Raw genomic sequence first — 24,466 nt, forward strand, 5'->3', positions numbered from 1 at the left:
CAGTCGGTGCTTTGAGCATTCCCTGTGAGACCAGTATTAGTTTCCGCTACACCTCAGCAGGTTCAGTTTATTCCTTGGACGTTCACATTGACGATGAAACACAGAAATGGCATCGGAATGAAATACAAAAGGCACAATGCGCCTTAAGTACAAGAATAGAGACTCTTCTTACAGTCGGTGCTTTGAGCATTCCCTGTGAGACCAGTATTTGTTTCCGCTACACCTCTGCAGGTTCTTTTTATTCCTTGGACCTTCACATCGACAATGAAACACAGAAATCGCATCGGAATTAAATACAAAACGCACAATGCCGCCATAAGTACAGGAATAGAGACTCTTCTTACAGTCGGTGCTTTGAGCATTCCCTGTGAGACCAGTATTAGTTTCCGCTACACCTCTGCAGGTTCAATGTATTCCTTGGACCTTCACATTGACGATGATACACAGAAATCGCATCGGAATTAAATACAAAAGGCACAATGCCGCCTTAAGTACAAGAATAGAGACTCTTCTTACAGTCGGTGATTTGAGCATTCCCTTTGAGACCAGTATTAGTTTCCCATACACCACTGCAGGTTCAATGTATTCCTTGGAACTTGATATTGACGATGAAACACAGAAATCGCATCGGAATTAAATATAAAACGCACAATGCCGCCATAAGTACAGGAATAGAGACTCTTCTTACAGTCGGTACTTTGAGCATTCCCTGTGAGACCAGTATTAGTTTCCGCTACACCTCTGCAGGTTCAATGTATTCCTTGGACCTTCACATTGTCGATGATACACAGAAATCGCATCGGAATTAAATACAAAAGGCACAATGCCGCCTTAAGTACAAGAATAGAGACTCTTCTTACAGTCGGTGCTTTGAGCATTCCCTTTGAGGCCAGTATTAGTTTCCCATACACCACTGCAGGTTCAATGCATTCCTTGGAACTTCACATTGAAGATGAAACACAGAAATCGCATCGGAATCAAATACAAAAGGCACAATGCCGCCTTAAGTACAAGAATAGATACTCTTCTTACAGTCGGTGCTTTGAGCATTCCCTGTGAGACCATTATTAGTTTCCGATACACCTCTGCAGGTTCAGTTTATTCCTTGGACCTTCACATTGACGATGAAACACAGAAATGGCATCGGAATTAAATAAAAAAGGCACAATGGCGCCATAAGTACAAGTATAGAGACTCTTCTTACAGTCGGTGCTTTGAGCAATCCCTGTGAGACCAGTAATAGTATCCGATACACCACTGCAGGTTCAATCTATTCCTTGGACATACACATTGACGATGAAACACAGAAATTACATCGGAATTAAATACAAAAGGAACAATGCCGCCTTAAGTACAAGAATGGAGATTCTTCTTACAGTCGGTGCTTTGAGCATTCCCTGTGAGACCAGTATTAGTTTCTGCTACACCTCAGCAGGTTCGGTTTTTTTCCTTGGACCTTCACATTGACGATGAAACACAGAAATGGCATCGGAATTAAATACAAAAGGCACAATGCCGCCTTAAGTACAAGAATAGAGACTCTTCTTACAGTCGGTGCTTTGAGCATTCCCTGTGAGACCAGTATTAGATTCCGATACACCACTGCAGGTTGAATGTATTCCTTGGATCTTCACATTGACGATGAAACACAGAAATCGCATCGGAATTAAATACAAATGGCACAATGCCGCCTTAAGTACAAGAATAGAGACTCTTCATACAGTCGGTGCTTTGGGCATTCCCTGTAAGACCAGTATTAGTTTCCGATACACCACTGCAGATTCAATGTATTTCTTGGACCTTCGCATTGATGATGAAACACAGAAATCGCATCGGAATTAAATACAAAAGGCACAATGCCGCCTTAAGAACAAGAATAGAGACTCTTCTTACAGTCGGTGCTTTGAGCATTCCCTGTGAGACCAGTATTAGTTTCCGCTACACCTCTGCAGGTTCAGTTTATTTCTTGGACCTTCACATTGACGATGAAAAACAGAAATGGCATCGTCATTAAATACAAAAGGCACAATGCCGCCTTAGGTACAAGAATAGAGACTCTTCTTACAGTCGGTGCTTTGGGCATTCCCTGTGAGACCAGTATTAGTTTCCCATACACCACTGCAGGTTCAATGTATTCCTTGGAACTTGACATTGACGATGAAACACAGAAATCGCATCGGAATCAAATACAAAAGGCACAATGCCGCCTTAAGTACAAGAACAGAGACTCTTCTTACAGTCGGTGCTTTGAGCATTCCCTGTGAGACCAGTATTAGTTTCCCATACACCACTGCAGGTGCAATGTATTCCTTGGAACTTGACATTGACGATGAAACACAGAAATCGCATCGGAATCAAATACAAAAGGCACAATGCCGCCTTAAGTACAAGAATAGAGACTCTTCTTACAGTCGGTGCTTTGAGCATTCCCTGTGAGACCATTATTAGTTTCCGATACACCTCTGCAGGTTCAGTTTATACCTTGGACCTTCACATTGACGATGAAACACAGAAATCGCATCGGAAGTAAATACAAAAGGCACAATGGCGCCATAAGTACAAGAATAGAGACTCTTCTTACAGTCGGTGCTTTGAGCATTCCCTGTGAGACCAGTATTAGTTTCCGCTACACCTCTGCAGGTTCTTTTTATTCCTTGGAACTTCACATTGACGATGAAACACAGAAATGGCATCGGAATTAAATACAAAAGGCACAATGGCGCCATAAGTACAAGAATAGAGACTCTTCTTACAGTCGGTGCTTTGGGCATTCCCTGTGAGACCAGTATTAGTTTCCGATACACCACTGCAGGTTGAATGTATTACCTATATCTTCACATCGACAATGAAACACCGAAATCGCATCGGAATTAAATACAAAACGCACAATGCCGCCATAAGTACAGGAATAGAGACTCTTCTTACAGGCGGTGCTTTGAGCATTCCCTTTTGAGACCAGTATTAGTTTCCCATACACCACTGCAGGTTCAATGTATTCCTTGGAACTTGACATTGACGATGAAACACAGAAATCGCATCGGAATCAAATACAAAAGGCACAATGCCACCTTAAGTACAAGAATAGAGACTCTTCTTACAGTCGGTGCTTTGAGCATTCCCTGTGAGACCAGTATTAGTTTCCGCTACACCTCAGCAGGTTCAGTTTTTTTCCTTGGACCTTCACTTTGACGATGAAACACAGAAATGGCATCGGAATTAAATACAAAAGGCACAATGGCGCCATAAGTCCAAGAATAGAGACTCTTCTTACAGTCGGTGCTTTGAGCATTCCCTGTGAGACCAGTATTAGTTTCCGCTACACCTCTGCAGGTTCTTTTTATTCCTTGGACCTTCACATTGACGATGAAACACAGAAATGGCATCGGAATTAAATACAAAAGGCACAATGGCGCCATAAGTACAAGAATAGAGACTCTTCTAACAGTCGGTGCTTTGGGCATTCCCTGTGAGACCAGTATTAGTTTCCGATACACCACTGCAGGTTGAATGTATTCCTTGGATCTTCACATTGACAATGAAACACAGAAATCGCATCGGAATTAAATACAAAACGCACAATGCCGCCATAAGTACAGGAATAGAGACTCTTCTTACAGTCGGTGCTTTGAGCATTCCCTGTGAGACCAGTATTAATTTCCGCTACAGCTCTGCAGGTTCAATGTATTCCTTGGACCTTCACATTGTCGATGATACAAAGAAATCGCATCGGAATTAAATACAAAAGGCACAATGCCGCCTTAAGTACAAGAATAGAGACTCTTCTTACAGTCGGTGCTTTGAGCATTCCCTTTGAGACCAGTATTAGTTTCCCATACACCACTGCAGGTTCAATGCATTCCTGGGGACTTCACATTGACGATGAAACACAGAAATCGCATCGGAATCAAATACAAAAGGCACAATGCCGCCTTAAGTACAAGAATAGAGACTCTTCTTACAGTCGGTGCTTTGAGCATTCCCTGTGAGACCATTATTAGTTTCCGATACACCTCTGCAGGTTCTTTTTATTCCTTGGACCTTCACATTGACGATGAAACACAGAAATGGCATCGGAATTAAATACAAAAGGCACAATGCTGCCTTAAGTACAAGAATAGAGCCTCTTCTTACAGTCGGTGCTTTGAGCATTCCCTGTGACACCAGTATTAGTTTCCGCTACACCTCTGCAGGTTCTTTTTATTCCTTGGACCTTCACATTGACGATGAAACACAGAAATGGCATCGGAATTAAATACAAAAGCACAATGGCGCCATAAGTACAAGAATAGAGACTCTTCTTACAGTCGGTGCCTTTAGCATTCCCTGTGAGACCAGTAATAGTATTCGATACACCACTGCAGGTTCAATCTATTCCTTGGACATACACATTGACGATGCAACACAGAAATTACATTGGAATTAAATACAAAAGGAACAATGCCGCCTTAAGTACAAGAATAGAGATTCATCTTCCAGTCGGTGCTTTGAGCATTCCCTGTGAGACCAGTATTAGTTTCCGCTAAACCTCAGCAGGTTCAGTTTTTTTTCTTGGACTTTCACATTGACGATGAAACACAGAAATGGCATCGGAATTAAATACAAAAGGCACAATGCCGCCTTAAGTACAAGAATAGAGACTCTTCTTACAGTCGGTGCTTTGAGCATTCCCTGTGAGTCCAGTATTAGTTTCCGATACACCACTGCAGGTTGAATGTATTCCTTGGAACTTCACATTGACGATGAAACACAGAAATCGCACCGGAAATAAATACAAATGGCACAATGCCGCCTTAAGTACAAGAATAGAGACTCTTCATACAGTCGGTGCTTTGAGCATTCCCTGTAAGACCAGTATTAGTTTCCGATACACCACTGCAGATTCAATGTATTCCTTGGACCTTCGCATTGATGATGAAACACAGAAATCGCATCGGAATTAAATACAAAAGGCACAATGCCGCCTTAAGTACAAGAATAGAGACTCTTCTTACAGTCGGTGCTTTGAGCATTCCCTGTGAGACCAGTATTAGTTTCCGCTACACCTCTGCAGGGTCAGTTTATTCCTTGGACCTTCACATTGACGATGAAAAACAGAAATGGCATCGTCATTAAATACAAAAGGCACAATGCCGCCTTAGGTACAAGAATAGAGACTCTTCTTACAGTCGGTGCTTTGCGCATTCCCTGTGAGACCAGTATTAGTTTCCGATACACCACTGCAGGTTGAATGTATTCCTTGGATCTTCACATTGACGATGAAACACAGAAATGGCACCGGAATTAAATACAAAAGGCACAATGTCGCCTTAAGTACAAGAATAGAGACTCTTCTTACAATCGGTGCTTTGAGCATTCCCTGTGAGGCCAGTATTAGTTTCCGATGCACCACTGCAGGTTCAATGTAATCCTTGGACTTTCACATTGACGATGAAACACAGAAATAGCATAGGAATTAAATACAAAAGGCACAATGCGCCTTAAGTACAAGAATAGAGACTCTTCTTACAGTCGGTGCTTTGAGCATTCCCTTTGAGACCAGTATTAGTTTCCCATACACCACTGCAGGTTCAATGCATTCCTGGGGACTTCACATTGACGATGAAACACAGAAATCGCATCGGAATCAAATACAAAAGGCACAATACCGCCTTAAGTACAAGAATAGAGACTCTTCTTACAGTCGGTGCTTTGAGCATTCCCTGTGAGACCATTATTAGTTTCCGATACACCTCTGCAGGTTCTTTTTATTCCTTGGACCTTCACATTGACGATGAAACACAGAAATGGCATCGGAATTAAATACAAAAGCACAATGGCGCCATAAGTACAAGAATAGAGACTCTTCTTACAGTCGGTGCCTTTAGCATTCCCTGTGAGACCAGTAATAGTATCCGATACACCACTGCAGGTTCAATCTATTCCTTGGACATACACATTGACGATGCAACACAGAAATTACATCGGAATTAAATACAAAAGGAACAATGCCGCCTTAAGTACAAGAATAGAGATTCTTCTTACAGTCGGTGCTTTGAGCATTCCCTGTGAGACCAGTATTAGTTTCCGCTACACCTCAGCAGGTTCAGTTTTTTTTCTTGGACTTTCACATTGACGATGAAACACAGAAATGGCATCGGAATTAAATACAAAAGGCACAATGCCGCCTTAAGTACAAGAATAGAGACTCTTCTTACAGTCGGTGCTTTGAGCATTCCCTGTGAGTCCAGTATTAGTTTCCGATACACCACTGCAGGTTGAAAGTATTCCTTGGATCTTCACATTGACGATGAAACACAGAAATCGCACCGGAAATAAATACAAATGGCACAATGCCGCCTTAAGTACAAGAATAGAGACTCTTCATACAGTCGGTGCTTTGAGCATTCCCTGTGAGACCATTATTAGTTTCCGATACACCTCTGCAGGTTCTTTTTATTCCTTGGACCTTCACATTGACGATGAAACACAGAAATGGCATCGGAATTAAATACAAAAGGCACAATGCTGCCTTAAGTACAAGAATAGAGCCTCTTCTTACAGTCGGTGCTTTGAGCATTCCCTGTGACACCAGTATTAGTTTCCGCTACACCTCTGCAGGTTCTTTTTATTCCTTGGACCTTCACATTGACGATGAAACACAGAAATGGCATCGGAATTAAATACAAAACCACAATGGCGCCATAAGTACAAGAATAGAGACTCTTCTTACAGTCAGTGCCTTTAGCATTCCCTGTGAGACCAGTAATAGTATCCGATACACCACTGCAGGTTCAATCTATTCCTTGGACATACACATTGACGATGCAACACAGAAATTACATCGGAATTAAATACAAAAGGAACAATGCCGCCTTAAGTACAAGATTAGAGATTCTTCTTACAGTCGGTGCTTTGAGCATTCCCTGTGAGACCAGTATTAGTTTCCGCTACACCTCAGCAGGTTCAGTTTTTTTTCTTGGACTTTCACATTGACGATGAAACACAGAAATGGCATCGGAATTAAATACAAAAGGCACAATGCCGCCTTAGGTACAAGAATAGAGACTCTTCTTACAGTCGGTGCTTTGGGCATTCCCTGTGAGACCAGTATTAGTTTCCGATACACCACTGCAGGTTGAATGTATTCCTTGGATCTTCACATTGACGATGTAACACAGAAATGGCACCGGAATTAAATACAAAAGGCACAATGCCGCCTTAAGTACAAGAATAGAGACTCTTCTTACAATCGGTGCTTTGAGCATTCCCTGTGAGGCCAGTATTAGTTTCCGATGCACCACTGCAGGTTCAATGTATTCCTTGGACTTTCACATTGACGATGAAACACAGAAATGGCATAGGAATTAAATACAAAAGGCACAATGCGCCTTAAGTACAAGAATAGAGACTCTTCTTACAGTCGGTGCTTTGAGCATTCCCTGTGAGACCAGTATTTGTTTCCGCTACACCTCTGCAGGTTCTTTTTATTCCTTGGACCTTCACATCGACAATGAAACACAGAAATCGCATCGGAATTAAATACAAAACGCACAATGCCGCCATAAGTACAGGAATAGAGACTCTTCTTACAGTCGGTGCTTTGAGCATTCCCTGTGAGACCAGTATTAGTTTCCGCTACACCTCTGCAGGTTCAATGTATTCCTTGGACCTTCACATTGACGATGATACACAGAAATCGCATCGGAATTAAATACAAAAGGCACAATGCCGCCTTAAGTACAAGAATAGAGACTCTTCTTACAGTCGGTGATTTGAGCATTCCCTTTGAGACCAGTATTAGTTTCCCATACACCACTGCAGGTTCAATGTATTCCTTGGAACTTGACATTGACGATGAAACACAGAAATCGCATCGGAATCAAACACAAAAGGCACAATGCCGCCTTAAGTACAAGAATAGAGACTCTTCTTACAGTCCGTGCTTTGAGCATTCCCTGTGAGACCAATATTAGTTTCCGCTACACCTCTGCAGGTTCAGTTTATACCTTGGACCTTCACATTGACGATGAAACACAGAAATGGCATCGGAATTAAATACAAAAGGCACAATGCCGCCTTAAGTACAAGAATAGAGCCTCTTCTTACAGTCGGTGCTTTGAGCATTCCCTGTGAGACCAGTATTAGTTTCCGCTACACCTCTGCAGGTTCTTTTTATTCCTTGGACCTTCACATTGACGATGAAACACAGAAATGGCATCGGAATTAAATACAAAAGGCACAATGGCGCCATAAGTACAAGAATAGAGACTCTTCTTACAGTCGGTGCTTTGAGCAATCCCTGTGAGACCAGTAATAGTATCCGATACACCACTGCAGGTTCAATCTGTTCCTTGGACATACACATTGACGATGAAACACAGAAATTACATCGGAATTAAATACAAAAGGTACAATGCCGCCTTAAGTACAAGAATAGAGATTCTTCTTACAGTCGGTTCTTTGAGCATTCCCTGTGAGACCAGTATTAGTTTCCGCTACACCTCAGCAGGTTGAGTCTTTTTCCTTGGACCTTCACTTTGACGATGAAACACAGAAATCGCATCGGAATTAAATACAAAACGCACAATGCCGCCATAAGTACAGGAATAGAGACTCTTCTTACAGTCGGTACTTTGAGCATTCCCTGTGAGACCAGTATTAGTTTACGCTACACCTCTGCAGGTTCAATGTATTCCTTGGACCTTCACATTGTCGATGATACACAGAAATCGCATCGGAATTAAATACAAAAGGCACAATGCCGCCTTAAGTACAAGAATAGAGACTCTTCTTACAGTCGGTGCTTTGAGCATTCCCTTTGAGGCCAGTATTAGTTTCCCATACACCACTGCAGGTTCAATGCATTCCTTGGAACTTCACATTGAAGATGAAACACAGAAATCGCATCGGAATCAAATACAAAAGGCACAATGCCGCCTTAAGTACAAGAATAGATACTCTTCTTACAGTCGGTGCTTTGAGCATTCCCTGTGAGACCATTATTAGTTTCCGATACACCTCTGCAGGTTCAGTTTATTCCTTGGACCTTCACATTGACGATGAAACACAGAAATGGCATCGGAATTAAATACAAAAGGCACAATGGCGCCATAAGTACAAGAATAGAGACTCTTCTTACAGTCGGTGCTTTGAGCAATCCCTGTGAGACCAGTAATAGTATCCGATACACCACTGCAGGTTCAATCTATTCCTTGGACATACACATTGACGATGAAACACAGAAATTACATCAGAATTAAATACAAAAGGAACAATGCCGCCTTAAGTACAAGAATAGAGATTCTTCTTACAGTCGGTGCTTTGAGCATTCCCTGTGAGACCAGTATTAGTTTCTGCTACACCTCAGCAGGTTCGGTTTTTTTCCTTGGACCTTCACATTGACGATGAAACACAGAAATGGCATCGGAATTAAATACAAAAGGCACAGTGCCGCCTTAAGTACAAGAATAGAGACTCTTCTTACAGTCGGTGCTTGAGCATTCCCTGTGAGACCAGTATTAGTTTCCAATACACCACTGCAGGTTGAATGTATTCCTTGGATCTTCACATTGACGATGAAACACAGAAATCGCATCGGAATTAAATACAAATGGCACAATGCCGCCTTAAGTACAAGAATAGAGACTCTTCATACAGTCGGTGCTTTGAGCATTCCCTGTAAGACCAGTATTAGTTTCCGATACACCACTGCAGATTCAATGTATTTCTTGGACCTTCGCATTGATGATGAAGCACAGAAATCGCATCGGAATTAAATACAAAAGGCACAATGCCACCTTAAGTACAAGAATAGAGACTCTTCTTACAGTCGGTGCTTTGAGCATTCCCTGTGAGACCAGTATTAGTTTCCGCTACACCTCTGCAGGTTCAGTTTATTTCTTGGACCTTCACATTGACGATGAAAAACAGAAATGGCATCGTCATTAAATACAAAAGGCACAATGCCGCCTTAGGTACAAGAATAGAGACTCTTCTTACAGTCGGTGCTTTGGGCATTCCCTGTGAGACCAGTATTGGTTTCCGATACACCACTGCAGGTTGAATGTATTCCTTGGTTCTTCACATTGACGATGAAACACAGAAATGGCATCGGAATTAAATACAAAAGGCACAATGCCGCCTTAAGTACAAGAATAGAGACTCTTCTTACAATCGGTGCTTTGAGCATTCCCTGTGAGGCCAGTATTAGTTTCCGATGCACCACTGCAGGTTCAATGTATTCCTTGGACTTTCACATTGATGATGAAACACAGAAATGGCATCGGAATTAAATACAAAAGGCACAATGCCGCCTTAAGTACAAGAATAGAGCCTGTTCTTACAGTCGGTGCTTTGAGCATTCCCTGTGAGGCCAGTATTAGTTTCCGCTACACCTCTGCAGGTTCAATGTATTCCTTGGACCTTCACATTGACGATGATACACAGAAATCGCATCGGAATTAAATACAAAAGGCACAATGCCGCCTTAAGTACAAGAATAGAGACTCTTCTTACAGTCGGTGATTTGAGCATTCCCTTTGAGACCAGTATTAGTTTCCCATACACCACTGCAGGTTTAATGTATTCCTTGGAACTTGACATTGACGATGAAACACATAAATCGCATCGAAATCAAATACAAAAGGCACAATGCCGCCTTAAGTACAAGAATAGAGACTCTTCTTACAGTCGGTGCTTTGAGCATTCCCTGTGAGACCATTATTAGTTTCCGATACACCTCTGCAGGTTCAGTTTATTCCTTGGACCTTCACATTGACGATGAAACACAGAAATGGCATCCGAATTAAATAAAAAAGGCACAATGCCGCCTTAAGTACAAGAATAGAGCCTCTTCTTACAGTCGGTGCTTTGAGCATTCCCTGTGAGACCAGTATTAGTTTCCGCTACACCTCTGCAGGTTCTTTTTATTCCTTGGACCTTCACATTGACGATGAAACACAGAAACGGCATCGGAATTAAATACAAAAGGCACAATGGCGCCATAAGTACAAGAATAGAGACTCTTCTTACAGTCGGTGCTTTGAGCATTACCAGTGAGACCATTAGTAGTATCCGATACACCACTGCAGGTTAAATCTATGCCTTGGACATACACATTGACGATGAAACACAGAAATTACATCGGAATTAAATACAAAAGGAACAATGCCGCCTTAAGTACAAGAATAGAGATTCTTCTTACAGTCGGTGCTTTGAGCATTCCCTGTGAGACCTGTATTAGTTTCCGCTACACCTCAGCAGGTTCAGTTTTTTTCCTTGGACCTTCACTTTGACGATGAAACACAGAAATGGCATCGGAATTAAATACAAAAGGCACAATGGCGCCATAAGTACAAGAATAGAGACTCTTCTTACAGTCGGTGCTTTGAGCATTCCCTGTGAGACCAGTATTAGTTTCCGCTACACCTCTGCAGGTTCTTTTTATTCCTTGGACCTTCACATTGACGATTAAACACAGAAATGGGATCGGAATTAAATACAAAAGGCACAATGGCGCCATAAGTACAAGAATAGAGACTCTTCTTACAGTCGGTGCTTTGGGCATTCCCTGTGAGACCAGTATTAGTTTCCGATACACCACTGCAGGTTGAATGTATTCCTTGGATCTTCACATTGACAATGAAACACAGAAATCGCATCGGAATTAAATACAAAACGCACAATGCCGCCATAAGTACAGGAATAGAGACTCTTCTTACAGTCGGTGCTTTGAGCATTCCCTGTGAGACCAGTATTAGTTTCTGCTACACCTCTGCAGGTTCAATGTATTCCTTGGACCTTCACATTGACGATGATACACAGAAATCGCTTCGGAATTAAATACAAAAGGCACAATGCCGCCTTAAGTACAAGAATAGAGACTCTTCTTACAGTCGGTGCTTTCAGCATTCCCTTTGTGACCAGTATTAGTTTCCCACACACCACTGCAGGTTCAAAGTATTCCTTGGAACTTCACATTGACGATGAAACACAGAAATCGCATCGGAATCAAATACAAAAGGCACAATGCCGCCTTAAGTACAAGAATAGAGACTCTTCTTACAGTCGGTGCTTTGAGCATTCCCTGTGAGACCATTATTAGTTTCCGATACACCTCTGCAGGTTCAGTTTATTCCTTGGACCTTCACATTGACGATGAAACACAGAAATGGCATCGGAATTAAATACAAAAGGCACAATGCTGCCTTAAGTACAAGAATAGAGACTCTTCTTACACTCGGTGCTTTGAGCATTCCCTGTGAGACCAGTATTAGTTTCCGCTACACCTCTGCAGGTTCTTTTTATTCCTTGGACCTTCACATTGACGATGAAACACAGAAATGGCATCGGAATTAAATACAAAAGGCACAATGGCGCCATAAGTACAAGAATAGAGACTCTTCTTACAGTCGGTGCTTTGAGCATTCCCTGTGAGACCAGTAATAGTATCCGATACACCACTGCAGGTTCAATCTATTCCTTGGACATACACATTGACGATGAAACACAGAAATTACATCGGAATTAAATACAAAAGGAACAATGCCGCCATAAGTACAAGAATAGAGATTCTTCTTACAGTCGGTGCTTTGAGCATTCCCTGTGAGACCAGTATTAGTTTCCGCTACACCTCAGCAGGTTCAGTTTTTCTCCTTGGACCTTCACAATGACGATGAAACACAGAAATGGCAACGGAATTAAATACAAAAGGCACAATGCCGCCTTAAGTACAAGAATAGAGACTCTTCTTACAGTCGGTGCTTTGAGCATTCCCTGTGAGACCAGTATTAGTTTCCGATAAACCACTGCAGGTTGAATGTATTCCTTGGAACTTCACATTGACGATGAAACACAGAAATCGCATCGGAATTAAATACAAATGGCACAATGCCGCCTTAAGTACAAGAATAGAGACTCTTCTTACAGTCGGTGCTTTGGGCATTCCCTGTGAGACCAGTATTAGTTTCCGATACACCACTGCAGGTTGAATGTATTCCTTGGTTCTTCACATTGACGATGAAACACAGAAATGGCATCGGAATTAAATACAAAAGGCACAATGCCGCCTTAAGTACAAGAATAGAGACTCTTCTTACAATCGGTGCTTTGAGCATTCCCTGTGAGGCCAGTATTAGTTTCCGATGCACCACTGCAGGTTCAATGTATTCCTTGGACTTTCACATTGATGATGAAACACAGAAATGGCATCGGAACTAAATACAAAAGGCACAATGCCGCCTTAAGTACAAGAATAGAGTGTCTTCTTACAGTCGGTGCTTTGAGCATTCCCTGTGAGACCAGTATTAGTTTCCGCTACACCTCTGCAGGTTCAATGTATTCCTTGGACCTTCACATTGACGATGATACACAGAAATCGCATCGGAATTAAATACAAAAGGCACAATGCCGCCTTAAGTACAAGAATAGAGACTCTTCTTACAGTCGGTGATTTGAGCATTCCCTTTGAGACCAGTATTAGTTTCCCATACACCACTGCAGGTTTAATGTATTCCTTAGAACTTGACATTGACGATGAAACACATAAATCGCATCGAAATCAAATACAAAAGGCACAATGCCGCCTTAAGTACAAGAATAGAGACTCTTCTTACAGTCGGTGCTTTGAGCATTCCCTGTGAGACCATTATTAGTTTCCGATACACCTCTGCAGGTTCAGTTTATTCCTTGGACCTTCACATTGACGATGAAACACAGAAATGGCATCCGAATTAAATAAAAAAGGCACAATGCCGCCTTAAGTACAAGAATAGAGCCTCTTCTTACAGTCGGTGCTTTGAGCATTCCCTGTGAGACCAGTATTAGTTTCCGCTACACCTCTGCAGGTTCTTTTTATTCCTTGGACCTTCACATTGACGATGAAACACAGAAACTGCATCGGAATTAAATACAAAAGGCACAATGGCGCCATAAGTACAAGAATAGAGACTCTTCTTACAGTCGGTGCTTTGAGCATTACCAGTGAGACCATTAATAGTACCCGATACACCACTGCAGGTTAAATCTATTCCTTGGACATACACATTGACGATGAAACACAGAAAATACATCGGAATTAAATACAAAAGGAACAATGCCGCCTTAAGTACAAGAATAGAGATTCTTCTTACAGTCGGTGCTTTGAGCACTCCCTGTGAGACCTGTATTAGTTTCCGCTACACCTCAGCAGGTTCAGTTTTTTTCCTTGGACCTTCACTTTGACGATGAAACACAGAAATGGCATCGGAATTAAATACAAAAGGCACAATGGCGCCGTAAGTACAAGAATAGAGACTCTTCTTACAGTCGGTGCTTTGAGCATTCCCTGTGAGACCAGTATTAGTTTCCGCTACACCTCTGCAGGTTCTTTTTATTCCTTGGACCTTCACATTGACGATTAAACACAGAAATGGCATCGGAATTAAATACAAAAGGCACAATGGCGCCATAAGTACAAGAATAGAGACTCTTCTTACAGTCGGTGCTTTGGGCATTCCCTGTGAGACCAGTATTAGTTTCCGATACACCACTGCAGGTTGAATGTAGTCCTTGGATCTTCACATTGACAATGAAACACAGAAATCGCATCGGAATTAAATACAAAACGCACAATGCCGCCATAAGTACAGGAATAGAGACTCTTCTTACAGTCGGTGCTTTGAGCATTCCCTGTGAGACCAGTATTAGTTTCCGCTACACCTCTGCAGGTTCAGTGTATTCCTAGGACCTTCACATTGACGATGATACACAGAAATCGCTTCGGAATTAAATACAAAAGGCACAATGCCGCCTTAAGTACAAGAATAGAGACTCTTCTTACAGTCGGTGCTTTAAGCATTCCCTTTGTGACCAGTATTAGTTTCCCACACACCACTGCAGGTTCAAAGTATTCCTTGGAACTTCACATTGACGATGAAACACAGAAATCGCATCGGAATCAAATACAAAAGGCACAATGCCGCCTTAAGTACAAGAATAGAGACTCTTCTTACAGGCGGTGCTTTGAGCATTCCCTGTGAGACCAGTAATAGTTTCCGATACACCTCTGCAGGTTCAGTTTATTCCTTGGACCTTCACATTGACGATGAAACACAGAAATGGCATCGGAATTAAATACAAAAGGCACAATGCTGCCTTAAGTACAAGAATAGAGACTCTTCTTACACTCGGTGCTTTGAGCATTCCCTGTGAGACCAGTATTAGTTTCCGCTACACCTCTGCAGGTTCTTTTTATTCCTTGGACCTTCACATTGACGATGAAACACAGAAATGGCATCGGAATTAAGTACAAAAGGCACAATGGCGCCATAAGTACAAGAATAGAGACTCTTCTTACAGTCGGTGCTTTGAGCATTCCCTGTGAGACCAGTAATAGTATCCGATACACCACTGCAGGTTCAATTTATTCCTTGGACATACACATTGACGATGAAACACAGAAATTACATCGGAATTAAATACAAAAGGAACAATGCCGCCATAAGTACAAGAATAGAGATTCTTCTTACAGTCGGTGCTTTGAGCATTCCCTGTGAGACCAGTATTAGTTTCCGCTACACCTCAGCAGGTTCAGTTTTTTTCCTTGGACCTTCACAATGACGATGAAACACAGAAATGGCAACGGAATTAAATACAAAAGGCACAATGCCGCCTTAAGTACAAGAATAGAGACTCTTCTTACAGTCGGTGCTTTGAGCATTCCCTGTGAGACCAGTATTAGTTTCCGATAAACCACTGCAGGTTGAATGTATTCCTTGGAACTTCACATTGACGATGAAACACAGAAATCGCATCGGAATTAAATACAAATGGCACAATGCCGCCTTATGTACAAGAATAGAGACTCTTCTTACAGTCGGTGCTTTGAATATTCCCTGTAAGACCAGTATTAGTTTCCGCTACACCTCTGCAGGTTCAGTTTATTCCTTGGACCTTCACATTGACGATGAAACACAGAATTGGCATCGGAATTAAATACAAATGGCACAATGCCGCCTTAAGTACAAGAATAGAGACTCTTCTTACAGTCGGTGTTTTGAGCATTCCCTGTGAGACCAGTATTAGTTTCCGATACACCACTGCAGATTCAATGTATTCCTTGGACCTTCGCATTGATGATGAAACACAGAAATCGCATCGGAATTAAATACAAAAGGCTCAATGCCGCCTTAAGTACAAGAATAGAGACTCTTCTTACAGTCGGTGATTTGAGCATTCCCTGTGAGACCAGTATTAGTTTCCGCTACACCTCTGCAGGTTCAGTTTATTCCTTGGACCTTCACATTGACGATGAAACACAGAAATGGCATCGTCATTAAATACAAAAGGCACAATGCCGCCTTAGGTACAAGAATAGAGACTCTTCTTACAGTCGGTGCTTTGGGCATTCCCTGTGAGACCAGTATTAGTTTCCGATACACCACTGCAGGTTGAATGTATTCCTTGGATCTTCACATTGACAATGAAACACAGAAATGGCATCGGAATTAAATACAAAACGCACAATGCCGCCATAAGTACAGAAATAGAGACTCTTCTTATTGTCGGTGCTTTGAGCATTCCCTGTGAGACCAGTATTAGTTTCCGCTACACCTCTGCAGGTTCAATGTACTCCTTGGACCATCACATTGATGATGATACACAGAAATCGCATCGGAATTAAATACAAAAGGCACAATGCCGCCTTAAGTACAAGAATAGAGACTCTCCTTACAGTCGGTGCTTTGAGCATTCCCTTTGAGACCAGTATTAGTTTCCGATACACCACTGCAGGTTCAATGTATTCCTTGGAACTTCACATTGAAGATGAAACACAGAAATCGCATCGGAGTCAAATACAAAAGGCACAATGCCGCCTTAAGTACAAGAATAGAGACTCTTCTAACAGTCGGTGCTTTGAGCATTCCCTGTGAGACCAGTATTAGTTTCCGATACACCTCTGCAGGTTCAGTTTATTCCTTGGACCTTCACATTGACGATGATACACAGAAATGGCATCGGAATAAAATACAAAAGGCACAATGCCCCCTTAAGTACACGAATAGAGACTCTTCTTACAGTCGGTGCTTTGAGCATTCCCTGTGAGACCAGTATTAGTTTCCGCTACACCTCAGCAGGTTCAGTTTATTCCTTGGACCTTCACATTGACGATGAAACACAGAAATGGCATCGGAATGAAATACAAAAGGCACAATGCGCCTCAAGTACAAGAATAGAGACTCTTCTTACAGTCGGTGCTTTGAGCATTAGCTGTGAGACCAGTATTTGTTTCCGCTACACGTCTGCAGGTTCTTTTAATTCCTTGGACCTTCACATTGACGATGAAACACAGAAATCCCATCGGAATTAAATACAAAAGGCACAATGCCGCCGTAAGTACAAGAATAGAGACTCTTCTTACAGTCGGTGCTTTGAGCATTCCCTGTGAGACCAGTATTAGTTTCCGCCACACCTCAGCAGGTTCAGATTATTCCTTGGACCTTCACATTGACGATGAAGCACAGAAATGGCATCGGAATTAAATACAAAAGGCACAATGGTGCCATAAGTACAAGAATAGAGACTCTTCTTACAGTCTGTGCTTTGAGCATTCCCTGTGAGACCAGTATTAGTTTCCCACACACCACTGCAGGTTCAAAGTATTCCTTGGAACTTCACATTGACGATGAAACACAGAAATCGCATCGGAATCAAATACAAAAGGCACAATGCCGCCTTAAGTACAAGAATAGAGACTCTTCTTACAGGCGGTGCTTTGAGCATTCCCTGTGAGACCATTATTAGTTTCCGATACACCTCTGCAGGTTCAGTTTATTCCTTGGACCTTCACATTGACGATGAAACACAGAAATGGCATCGGAATTAAATACAAAAGGCACAATGCTGCCTTAAGTACAAGAATAGAGACTCTTCTTACACTCGGTGCTTTGAGCATTCCCTGTGAGACCAGTATTAGTTTCCGCTACACCTCTGCAGGTTCTTTTTATTCCTTGGACCTTCACATTGACGATGAAACACAGAAATGGCATCGGAATTAAGTACAAAAGGCACAATGGCGCCATAAGTACAAGAATAGAGACTCTTCTTACAGTCGGTGCTTTGAGCATTCCCTGTGAGACCAGTAATAGTATCCGATACACCACTGCAGGTTCAATTTATTCCTTGGACATACACATTGACGATGAAACACAGAAATTACATCGGAATTAAATACAAAAGGAACAATGCCGCCATAAGTACAAGAATAGAGATTCTTCTTACAGTCGGTGCTTTGAGCATTCCCTGTGAGACCAGTATTAGTTTCCGCTACACCTCAGCAGGTTCAGTTTTTTTCCTTGGACCTTCACAATGACGATGAAACACAGAAATGGCAACGGAATTAAATACAAAAGGCACAATGCCGCCTTAAGTACAAGAATAGAGACTCTTCTTACAGTCGGTGCTTTGAGCATTCCCTGTGAGACCAGTATTAGTTTCCGATAAACCACTGCAGGTTGAATGTATTCCTTGGAACTTCACATTGACGATGAAACACAGAAATCGCTTCGGAATTAAATACAAATGGCACAATGCCGCCTTAAGTACAAGAATAGAGACTCTTCTTACAGTCGGTGCTTTGAATATTCCCTGTAAGACCAGTATTAGTTTCCGCTACACCTCTGCAGTTTCAGTTTATTCCTTGGACCTTCACATTGACGATGAAACACAGAAATGGCATCGGAATTAAATACAAATGGCACAATGCCGCCTTAAGTACAAGAATAGAGACTCTTCTTACAGTCGGTGTTTTGAGCATTCCCTGTGAGACCAGTATTAGTTTCCGATACACCACTGCAGATTCAATGTATTCCTTGGACCTTCGCATTGATGATGAAACACAGAAATCGCATCGGAATTAAATACAAAAGGCACAATGCCGCCTTAAGTACAAGAATAGAGACTCTTCTTACAGTCGGTGATTTGAGCATTCCCTGTGAGACCAGTATTAGTTTCCGCTACACCTCTGCAGGTTCAGTTTATTCCTTGGACCTTCACATTGACGATGAAACACAGAAATGGCATCGTCATTAAATACAAAAGGCACAATGCCGCCTTAGGTACAAGAATAGAGACTCTTCTTACAGTCGGTGCTTTGGGCATTCCCTGTGAGACCAGTATTAGTTTCCGATACACCACTGCAGGTTGAATGTATTCCTTGGATCTTCACATTGACAATGAAACACAGAAATGGCATCGGAATTAAATACAAAACGCACAATGCCGCCATAAGTACAGAAATAGAGACTCTTCTTATTGTCGGTGCTTTGAGCATTCCCTGTGAGACCAGTATTAGTTTCCGCTACACCTCTGCAGGTTCAATGTATTCCTTGGACCATCACATTGATGATGATACACAGAAATCGCATCGGAATTAAATACAAAAGGCACAATGCCGCCTTAAGTACAAGAATAGAGACTCTCCTTACAGTCGGTGCTTTGAGCATTCCCTTTGAGACCAGTATTAGTTTCCGATACACCACTGCAGGTTCAATGTATTCCTTGGAACTTCACATTGACGATGAAACACAGAAATCGCATCGGAGTCAAATACAAAAGGCACAATGCCGCCTTAAGTACAAGAATAGAGACTCTTCTAACAGTCGGTGCTTTGAGCATTCCCTGTGAGACCAGTATTAGTTTCCGATACACCTCTGCAGGTTCAGTTTATTCCTTGGACCTTCACATTGACGATGATACACAGAAATGGCATCGGAATAAAATACAAAAGGCACAATGCCCCCTTAAGTACACGAATAGAGACTCTTCTTACAGTCGGTGCTTTGAGCATTCCCTGTGAGACCAGTATTAGTTTCCGCTACACCTCAGCAGGTTCAGTTTATTCCTTGGACCTTCACATTGACGATGAAACACAGAAATGGCATCGGAATGAAATACAAAAGGCACAATGCGCCTCAAGTACAAGAATAGAGACTCTTCTTACAGTCGGTGCTTTGAGCATTAGCTGTGAGACCAGTATTTGTTTCCGCTACACGTCTGCAGGTTCTTTTAATTCCTTGGACCTTCACATTGACGATGAAACACAGAAATCCCATCGGAATTAAATACAAAAGGCACAATGCCGCCGTAAGTACAAGAATAGAGACTCTTCTTACAGTCGGTGCTTTGAGCATTCCCTGTGAGACCAGTATTAGTTTCCGCCACACCTCAGCAGGTTCAGATTATTCCTTGGACCTTCACATTGACGATGAAGCACAGAAATGGCATCGGAATTAAATACAAAAGGCACAATGGTGCCATAAGTACAAGAATAGAGACTCTTCTTACAGTCTGTGCTTTGAGCATTCCCTGTGAGACCAGTATTAGTTTTCGATACACCACTGCAGGTTCAATGTATTCCTTGGAACTTCACATTGACGATGAAACACAGAAATCGCATCGGAATTAAATACAAAAGGCACAATGCCGCCTTAAGTACAAGAATAGAGACTCTTCTTACAGTCGGTGCTTTGAGCATTCCCTGTGAGACCAGTATTAGATTCCGCTACACCTCTGCAGGTTCAGTTTATTCCTTGGACCTTCACATTGACGATGAAACAAAAAAATGGCATCGTAATTGAATACAAAAGGCACAATGCCGCCTTAAGTACAAGAATAGAGATTCTTCTTACAGTCGGTGCTTTGAGCATTCCCTGTGAGACCAGTATTAGTTTCCGCTACACCTCAGCAGGTTCAGTTTTTTTCCTTGCACCTTCACATTGACGATAAAACACAGAAATGGCATCGGAATTAAATACAAAAGGCACAATGCCGCCTTATGTACAAGAATAGAGACTCTTCTTACAGTCGGTGCTTTGAGCATTCCCTGTGAGACCAGTATTAGTTTCCGCTACACCTCTGCAGGTTCAATGTATTCCTTGGACCATCACATTGACGATGATACACAGAAATCGCATCGGAATTAAATACAAAAGGCACAATGCCGCCTTAAGTACAAGAATAGAGCCTCTTCTTACAGTCGGTGCTTTGAGCATTCCCTGTGAGACCAGTATTAGTTTCCGATACACCACTGCAGGTTCAATGTATTCCTTGGAACTTCACATTGACGATGAAACACAGAAATCGCATCGGAATTAAATACAAAAGGAACAATGCCGCCTTAAGTACAAGAATAGAGATTCTTCTTACAGTCGGTGCTTTGAGCATTCCCTGTGAGACCAGTAATAGTATCCGATACACCACTGCAGGTTCAATCTATTCCTTGGACATACACATTGACGATGAAACACAGAAATTACATCGGAATTAAATACAAAAGGAACAATGCCGCCTTAAGTACAAGAATAGAGATTCTTCTTACAGTCGGTGCTTTGAGCATTCCCTGTGAGACCAGTATTAGTTTCCGCTACACCTCAGCAGGTTCAGTTTTTTTCCTTAGACCTTCACAATGACGATGGAACACAGAAATGGCAACGGAATTAAATACAAAAGGCACAATGCCGCCTTAAGTACAAGAATAGAGACTCTTCTTACAGTCGGTGCTTTGAGCATTCCCTGTGAGACCAGTATTAGTTTCCGATAAACCACTGCAGGTTCAATGTATTCCTTGGAACTTCACATTGACGATGAAACACAGAAATCGCATCGGAGTCAAATACAAAAGGCACAATGCCGCCTTAAGTACAAGAATAGAGACTCTTCTTACAGTCGGTGCTTTGAGCATTCCCTGTGAGACCAGTATTAGTTTCCGATACACCTCTGCAGGTTCAGTTTATTCCTTGGACCTTCACATTGACGATGAAACACAGAAATGGCATCGGAATAAAATACAAAAGGCACAATGCCGCCTTAAGTACAAGAATAGAGACTCTTCTTACAATCGGTGCTTTGAGCATTCCCTGTTAGGCCAGTATTAGTTTCCGATGCACCACTGCAGGTTCAATGTATTCCTTGGACTTTCACATTGACGATGAAACACAGAAATGGCATCGGAATTAAATACAAAAGGCACAATGCCGCCTTAAGTACAAGAATAGAGCCTCTTCTTACAGTCGGTGCTTTGAGCATTCCCTGTGAGACCAGTATTAGTTTCCGATACACCACTGCAGGTTCAATGTATTCCTTGGAACTTCACATTGACGATGAAACACAGAAATCGCATCGGAATTAAATACAAAAGGAACAATGCCGCCTTAAGTACAAGAATAGAGATTCTTCTTACAGTCGGTGCTTTGAGCATTCCCTGTGAGACCAGTAATAGTATCCGATACACCACTGCAGGTTCAATCTATTCCTTGGACATACACATTGACGATGAAACACAGAAATTACATCGGAATTAAATACAAAAGGAACAATGCCGCCTTAAGTACAAGAATAGAGATTCTTCTTACAGTCGGTGCTTTGAGCATTCCCTGTGAGACCAGTATTAGTTTCCGCTACACCTCAGCAGGTTCAGTTTTTTTCCTTAGACCTTCACAATGACGATGGAACACAGAAATGGCAACGGAATTAAATACAAAAGGCACAATGCCGCCTTAAGTACAAGAATAGAGACTCTTCTTACAGTCGGTGCTTTGAGCATTCCCTGTGAGACCAGTATTAGTTTCCGATAAACCACTGCAGGTTGAATGTATTCCTTGGAACTTCACATTGACGATGAAACACAGAAATCGCATCGGAATTAAATACAAATGGCACAATGCCGCCTTAAGTACAAGAATAGAGACTCTTCTTACAGTCGGTGCTTTGAATATTCCCTGTAAGACCAGTATTAGTTTCCGCTACACCTCTGCAGGTTCAGTTTATTCCTTGGACCTTCACATTGACGATGAAACAGAGAAATGGCATCGGAATTAAATACAAATGGCACAATGCCGCCTTAAGTACAAGAATAGAGACTCTTCTTACCGTCGGTGTTTTGTGCATTCCCTGTGAGACCAGTATTAGTTTCCGATACACCACTGCAGATTCAATGTATTCCTTGGACCTTCGCATTCATGATGAAACACAGAAATCGCATCGGAATTAAATACAAAAGGCACAATGCCGCCTTAAGTACAAGAATAGGGACTCTTCTTACAGACGGTGATTTGAGCATTCCCTGTGAGACCAGTATTAGTTTCCGCTACACCTCTGCAGGTTCAGTTTATTCCTTGGACCTTCACATTGACGATGAAACACAGAAATGGCATCGTCATTAAATACAAAAGGCACAATGCCGCCTTAGGTACAAGAATAGAGACTCTTCTTACAGTCGGTGCTTTGGGCATTCCCTGTGAGACCAGTATTAGTTTCCGATACACCACTGCAGGTTGAATGTATTCCTTGGATCTTCACATTGACAATGAAACACAGAAATCGCATCGGAATTAAATACAAAACGCACAATGCCGCCATAAGTACAGAAATAGAGACTCTTCTTATAGTCGGTGATTTGAGCATTCCCTGTGAGACCAGTATTAGTTTCCGCTACACCTCTGCAGGTTCAATGTATTCCTTGGACCATCACATTGATGATGATACACAGAAATCGCATCGGAATTAAATACAAAAGGCACAATGCCGCCTTAAGTACAAGAATAGAGACTCTCCTTACAGTCGGTGCTTTGAGCATTCCCTTTGAGACCAGTATTAGTTTCCGATACACCACTGCAGGTTCAATGTATTCCTTGGAACTTCACATTGACGATGAAACACAGAAATCGCATCGGAGTCAAATACAAAAGGCACAATGCCGCCTTAAGTACAAGAATAGAGACTCTTCTAACAAACGGTGCTTTGAGCATTCCCTGTGAGACCAGTATTAGTTTCCGATACACCTCTGCAGGTTCAGTTTATTCCTTGGACCTTCACATTGACGATGATACACAGAAATGGCATCGGAATAAAATACAAAAGGCACAATGCCCCCTTAAGTACACGAATAGAGACTCTTCTTACAGTCGGTGCTTTGAGCATTCCCTGTGAGACCAGTATTAGTTTCCGCTACACCTCAGCAGGTTCAGTTTATTCCTTGGACCTTCACATTGACGATGAAGCACAGAAATGGCATCGGAATTAAATACAAAAGGCACAATGGTGCCATAAGTACAAGAATAGAGACTCTTCTTACAGTCTGTGCTTTGAGCATTCCCTGTGAGACCAGTATTAGTTTCCGATACACCACTGCAGGTTCAATGTATTCCTTGGAACTTCACATTGACGATGAAACACAGAAATCGCATCGGAATTAAATACAAAAGGCACAATGCCGCCTTAAGTACAAGAATAGAGACTCTTCTTACAGTCGGTGCTTTGAGCATTCCCTGTGAGACCAGTATTAGATTCCGCTACACCTCTGCAGGTTCAGTTTATTCCTTGGACCTTCACATTGACGATGAAACAAAAAAATGGCATCGTAATTAAATACAAAAAGCACAATGCCGCCTTAAGTACAAGAATAGAGATTCTTCTTACAGTCGGTGCTTTGAGCATTCCCTGTGAGACCAGT

Source organism: Schistocerca americana, chromosome 5 (assembly GCF_021461395.2).
Source record: "Schistocerca americana isolate TAMUIC-IGC-003095 chromosome 5, iqSchAmer2.1, whole genome shotgun sequence".
NCBI lineage: Eukaryota > Metazoa > Arthropoda > Insecta > Orthoptera > Acrididae > Schistocerca > Schistocerca americana.